This window comes from Arvicola amphibius, chromosome 12 (genome assembly GCF_903992535.2).
Source record: "Arvicola amphibius chromosome 12, mArvAmp1.2, whole genome shotgun sequence".
NCBI classification, from domain to species: Eukaryota; Metazoa; Chordata; class Mammalia; order Rodentia; family Cricetidae; genus Arvicola; species Arvicola amphibius.
In genome coordinates this window covers 116,270,479-116,276,478 of record NC_052058.2, presented here as the reverse complement: position 1 = coordinate 116,276,478, position 6,000 = coordinate 116,270,479, and the positions used below count along the sequence as shown (strand labels likewise).

General features: G+C 40.6%; 1 protein-coding gene across 1 annotated transcript in view; it reads left to right on the top strand.

Moving 5' to 3' along the window:
- Positions 1 to 920: 920 nt before the first annotated feature.
- Positions 921 to 6,000, top strand: part of Luzp2 (leucine zipper protein 2) — a 206,222-nt gene continuing 201,142 nt past the window's right edge. The window contains exon 1 of the mRNA XM_038313970.1: positions 921 to 1,031. The gene's annotated coding sequence lies outside the window, so the exon portion shown is untranslated. The remainder of the gene's footprint in view (positions 1,032 to 6,000) is intronic.

Here is a 6,000-nt window from a genome sequence, read left to right as displayed (position 1 = left end):
CTCTCATCTAGAGCATTGTATGTTGGCTTCTGTGCCCATATTCTCCACATCTTCACGCTAAACCTTTAGAAAGGGAAAACATTCCAAACTTTCAATCTGGCCTTGTCTTTGCCCAACTAGAACATTTTCACTTCACTATTATTCTCCAAACAGGGTCCCAAGTCCTAAAAGGTCACTCAGAAGCCTGGCATGTCTCTTCCCCTCTTCCTACATTTTCTTGACAGCTACCAGATCTCCCACTCCTTCACTGGAGCTTCATGGCAGACATTTATTTGCTTAATAACTTTATTGACACTGGCAATTTACAAGTGCTTTCTCCCTTTGTCTAGCTAATTCATATTTACCTTCAAAATGTTTTCTTTCTTGTCCCAGTCCCACATCTCAAGCTCACGTATACACACAGGCAAACACACATTTACTGCAGGCTGAGCTTTTCCTTAAATGTCAACTTCATCTTTCTGTTCAAGTTCGCTGGAATTGTTGTATGCATTGACGGCCTTTCAGAGTGTTTGTCCTTTCTCCCACCTGCTTTTAAAACCAATAGTGGTTCTGCAACATAAGTAAAAGGGGACTGATTTCTCATTGGGTTTTCTTCTCTGTGGACTGAAGATGAAAACACTACCCCTGCTTTTTCTTTGGCTCTACCACAAGTGTATTTTCCAAAAGAAAAGCCTACCTAAGCTTTTGGGATATTTCTCAAAAGCCTGTCTCTTGCAACAGATATTGAAATGCCTAGAAAAATATAGTGCTGTTATAGAAATCATCTACTTTCCCAACTATACTGGGTAGACTACATTCGTATGTAGAAATTGTTCCGTGTTGGGGACTCTCAGTCTGCCTATTTCTCTCTGTAAGGAAAGTATTTCACAAGGCAGAGTGTGTGCGGGGCTCTCATGGCTTTCTTCTGTGTTAGACAGGACTACGAAGAGCTAGAGAAGCAGCTGAAGGAAGTGTTTAAGGAGCGCAGCACAGTCCTGCGGCAGCTGACAAAGACGTCCCGAGAACTGGATGGGATCAAAGTCAACCTTCAGGTGAGCTGGAAACTGATTTTGTCACCCACTGGACGGATATACATTTTTAAACAATTTTCTCTACATCTCTTGGCTTTACCATTCCAGTTAATATTTATTATTGTTCTAGCTTTGAAATAAAATGTCTTTTGATATGCTCTAGAGACCTGCAGTTTTCAAACAACAAAAGGAGTAAACTGTGTACTTGGCAAAGCCATCAGTTGCTCCCAGCTTTCAAAATCAATTTGGTCCCTGTGTTCTTGACAATACAAAATGAAGGAGAGGAATTAAACTGAGAGCCAAAAAATGTAGGAAGGATATTTAGAAGAGAAATTTAGATTTTTTTCCCTAGGCTAGTTCTAAAGATCCTTTAAGCAACTTTTTTTATAGAAATGGATAAATGTTTTATAAAAAAGACTATCATGTTTAAAACATGAGAAAGTAAAAGCAAGATACATTTCAGATAAAAAACTTTCTAAAAAATCTAGTAGTACTTTATTTTTTCTTATGAAAGTACTTTTTATCTTAGTTAAAATAGAAACTCTTTTCATACATTATGTTCTAATTATGATTTCTCCTCCCCTGATTCCTCCAGGTTCTCCCCACCTTCCTTCCCACTAGGATCTACCCCTTTTCTGCCTCCTGTGAGAAAACAAACAGCATCTAACGCATAATAATATAATATAATAGTATAAAACAATCAAAATAGGACAAAACAACAAACAGAAAGAAAAGAGCCAAAGAAAAAGCACAGCAAACACATAAAGACACAGAAACACCATGTTCACCCACAGGAAACCCTTCGAAAACATAAAATCAGAAGACATAACATATACACAAAGTACTGTAAGGTGAAAAACTTTATGGGACACACATTGTGAGACAAAGAATGGTACTTTTTGATGTCTGACTTTGCACATTGCCTTCACTGAGTACCTACTGTGCACTAAAGTCTTTAGTGCCATTGCATGACTTAATTCATTTGAATAAGTAGAGGAAATGGTACTTTGATTGTGATATTTTCTATATGCATAAGTAATATAAAGGCAGTAGTTCTGAAAGTCAGTAAAGACTCCAGAGCTTAAATGTAAGCTAGTTTGCTCCAGAGACTTTTCACATGACACAGAACTGAGGCTGTCTATATGTTGTCTTGGGCCTCAAGGTTGGTAAGTTACTCTGTTGCCATGATGACACTATGGGGTGTGATGGGGAACCTCCTTCAGCTAATGGCCTTTGGGAGGCTGGACTAGGTTGGGGCTTGACCTTTGGGTTCCTGAAAAGCTCCTATCGCACTCAGCTCTTTCTCTGCTTCCTGCACTCCATACCTTTAGGTTGGACCCCTGATTCTGTTCCGTGAGTTTTCCCCTTTAATAAAGAAAGGCATTAAAATACACCACTTTGGAGTCAGTTTTGGATTATTTGACACGTGTTCCTGTTCACTTTTACAGTTCAGCTTCAATGGTGGTGATGCATTGACTTTGGTCCAACTCACATGCCGGGTTATCTTTCCATAACTCTTAATTAATTTCCACATGAAAACTTTATTGTAGTTACTAATCTTCCTTTACAGCTGCAAATACAAAGTTTAGAAAGAGCACACAGGTAAGCAATGAATGGGACTGGCATTTGAATTTATTGTTTGAGCTCTCATGCAAGTTGTGCTATGCATTGAGAGAGTAAAGCGAACCCCCACCCTCCAGGAGTGGGAGGCACGTAGAAGGATTAGGAGGTGCCTGAAGAACAGCGCTGTGCATCTGGGCATCAGATTCTGAAGAGAGAAGAGGAGGATTCATGAGGCTACACATTGATCTGGTTTTATTGGGGAAAGCCTGGGCAGAGATTACTGAGAACATTAGCAGGTAAACAAGCGTGGGAGGAATACTCACGATATCTGCCTGTCCTCACCGGGAAGGGACACCTGGTACAGGAGCATGTCATCAGCAGATGACGAAATGCCCTGGAGCGATCAGTGATTAGTGTGTTTCCACGACACTCTTGTTTCCTTAGTCAAGGTGTCTCCTTATACACCAGAATGTTGTTTTAAGAAAAATGATCATGGAGCTATGATTTTTAAAGGGGAAAATTGTCCCTGAAATATTGTTACAAGTTTGAGAATGGCATTTTGTTTTGTGGCACATAATAGACAAAATGTTTTGTTGTTGTTGTTGTTGTTGTTGTTGTTGTTTTAATCTTAAAAAAATCCTCTTAGCAAATTTTCCACAAAATTAGAATGGCATTATGTTCATTACAAAGTGAAGAGTAGAGACTTTAGCTCACTGGATGTGGGTAAGTCATTCACATTAGAAAAATGTGAGATCAGATTTCTAAATAAAGAAAATACATATATACACATTATGGGACTTTCCCTGACAAAACATGAACAAAATGACCATTCATCCCAAATAGGGAACTAGCGACACCTCACAGGAACTATCCCACCTATGTTCAGCCTGTTGAACTGGTGACTTTACTAGGAGTTTGTTAGGAAGAATGAGGGAGCTGAGGCTTGGGCCCCAAGTAGCTCCCCCTTCTCACCCACCTCCGGCAACCTCTGCTGGGACACGCCGTGCTTCATCTGTTCGCTTCAAGACAGGCCCCGTATCCACACTTGTCTTCAGCTTACTTTGTAGGCAATGATGAACATGCACATCTGGTCTTCTTTCCTCCACTTCTTTAGTATCAGGACTACACACGCCTCCTGCTATGCCCACTTCTTTATATAGTACCGGACTGTGTCCTGGAGCTCTCCACATGCTAGGCAATCACTCTATCTGCTGCTGAGCTGCATTGAAAAACCTATCCCATCTTCAATAAGGTGATAATATTGGGCCCAGTATGGGGAAAATCAGTTAGAAGTAATCAGTCACTCTGATTTCAAAATAACTGGCATGTCCTGACTAGAGGTTTTCTTATCTATTTAGTTCACTATTTTATTTAAAAATACTTCTCTTTCTAATTTTTTAGTTTCTTCCTTATTTCTTAAAATTGTTTATTTATGTATCTGTATTCATTTCATGTGAACAAATGTTTTGCCTGTATGTGTACCATCTGCATGCAGTTTACGTGCAGGCCAGGAGGGTGCTAGATCCCTTGAACCTGGAGTTACAGATAGGCAGTACACATGCAGGCAAGAAGGGTGCTAGATCCCTTGAAACTGGAGTTACAGACATGCAGTGTGGATTCCAGGAGAGTGTTAGATCCCTCAAACCAGGAGTTACAGACATGCAGTACACGTGCAGGCCAGGAGGTTACTAGATCCTTTGAATCTGAAGTTACAGACAAGCAGTAATTGTGGAGGTCAGGAGGGTACTAGATCCCTTGAACCTGGAGTTACAGATAGTTGTGAGCCTCCATGTGGGTGTTTGGAACCAAACCTGTTTTCATTCCTCAAACTGCCCTCTTGTCTGTTACGGGTAGCTATTTTTCCTAAATACACAGAGCACTACTTACTGAATTCTTCCTACAGGGAGTTTCAGTTAACCTTTTTTTTTCCAGTTTATTTATTTTTTATTAAAAATTGCCATCTCCTCCCCTCCTCCTCTCCCTTCCCTCCCCTCCCCTCCACCCACACCCCCGTTCCCTCCCTCTTGAGGCCAAACAGCCATCAGGGTTCTCTACACTATGTTGAGTCCAAGGTCCTCCCAACTTCCCCCAGGTCCAGGAAGGTGAGCAACCAAACTGACAAGGCTCACACAGAGCCTGTCCATGTCGTAGAGACCAAGCCCATCGCCATTGTCCTTGGCTCCTCGGTCAGCCTCCACCATCAGCCACCCTCAGAGAGTCCGATTTGGTCGCATGTTCCATCAGTCCCATTCCAAGTGGACTTGGTGGTGTCCCATTAGTTCTGTCCTGCCGTCTCAGTGGGTGAACGCACCCCTCATGTACTCACTCATAATTGGGTTCTAGCCATAAATAAAGGACATCGAGCCTATAATTCGTAAAAATCCTAGAGAAGCTATATAAGAAGGTGAACCCAAAGAAAAACATATAGTTATCCTCCTGGATACTGGAAGTAGACAAGATTGCCGGACAAAAAATCAGTTAACCTTTGTCAGCCTCTAGGTACCTGTGGTAAAGCTAACAATGTATTATTCTCTGTTGAATACAGGGATGAAACTGTTCCAGCAGCACCATGCTTTACAAGTCATAACTCAGGCTAGGTGTCTGTTAAATAAACATTAAGGAACACTCACGGGTAGACTGCCATCATTCTCTACCTTCACAGCTACTCTGTAGAAACTGTTATTGCTATCTAAACTTTTAATATCAAGTATAAATGTTACTCTATTAAACAGTTTACTGAGTATTAATAAGGATGTTATTAAGAAACGTTTTATATGACAGATCCGTGTAGAAGAACAATTTGGGAGGGGGGCTTCTCTGTTTTAACTGATGGCGTCTGAATCCTGAATTTGCAAGTATATAAGTAATGACTAGAGTGGCATATGTTAATTTCTTAATGCCTGTGTATAGTGACAAGGAATAAAATTACCTGGCCCTCTGTCTTTTTGTATCCTAACACATTACTTTGAAATAACACAAACATGAACGAAGAAGCTTTCAGCTCCTATCAGGTTATTCCCTGAACTCTGCAGGTAAGCTTTCTATGAGCCCTTCCATTCTCTGGAACTACACAAGAGCTAATTCAAAATACCTTCTGTGGACACACTTTAAAGGAATGGGAGAAGGTATTTTTAAATTTATTTGTGAAGAGACTGAGAAGCACATGAGATATCTCAGTGAGTGAAGGTGCTGTCCAGGTGAGCCCGGTAGCTGGAGTTTCATGCTTGGGACACACGTAAATCTGAAATAGAAGGATTAACTCCTCAAAGCTGTCCTTTGACCTGCATATCTGCCTGATGACATGTTTGACAACATATATATCACATGTATATATATACACACAGACACACATACACATACCAAAATAAAAATGTTTAAGATTTTTTTGAAAGAAAATGAGGTACTTGTACGCTCTTTTGGTGAGCCT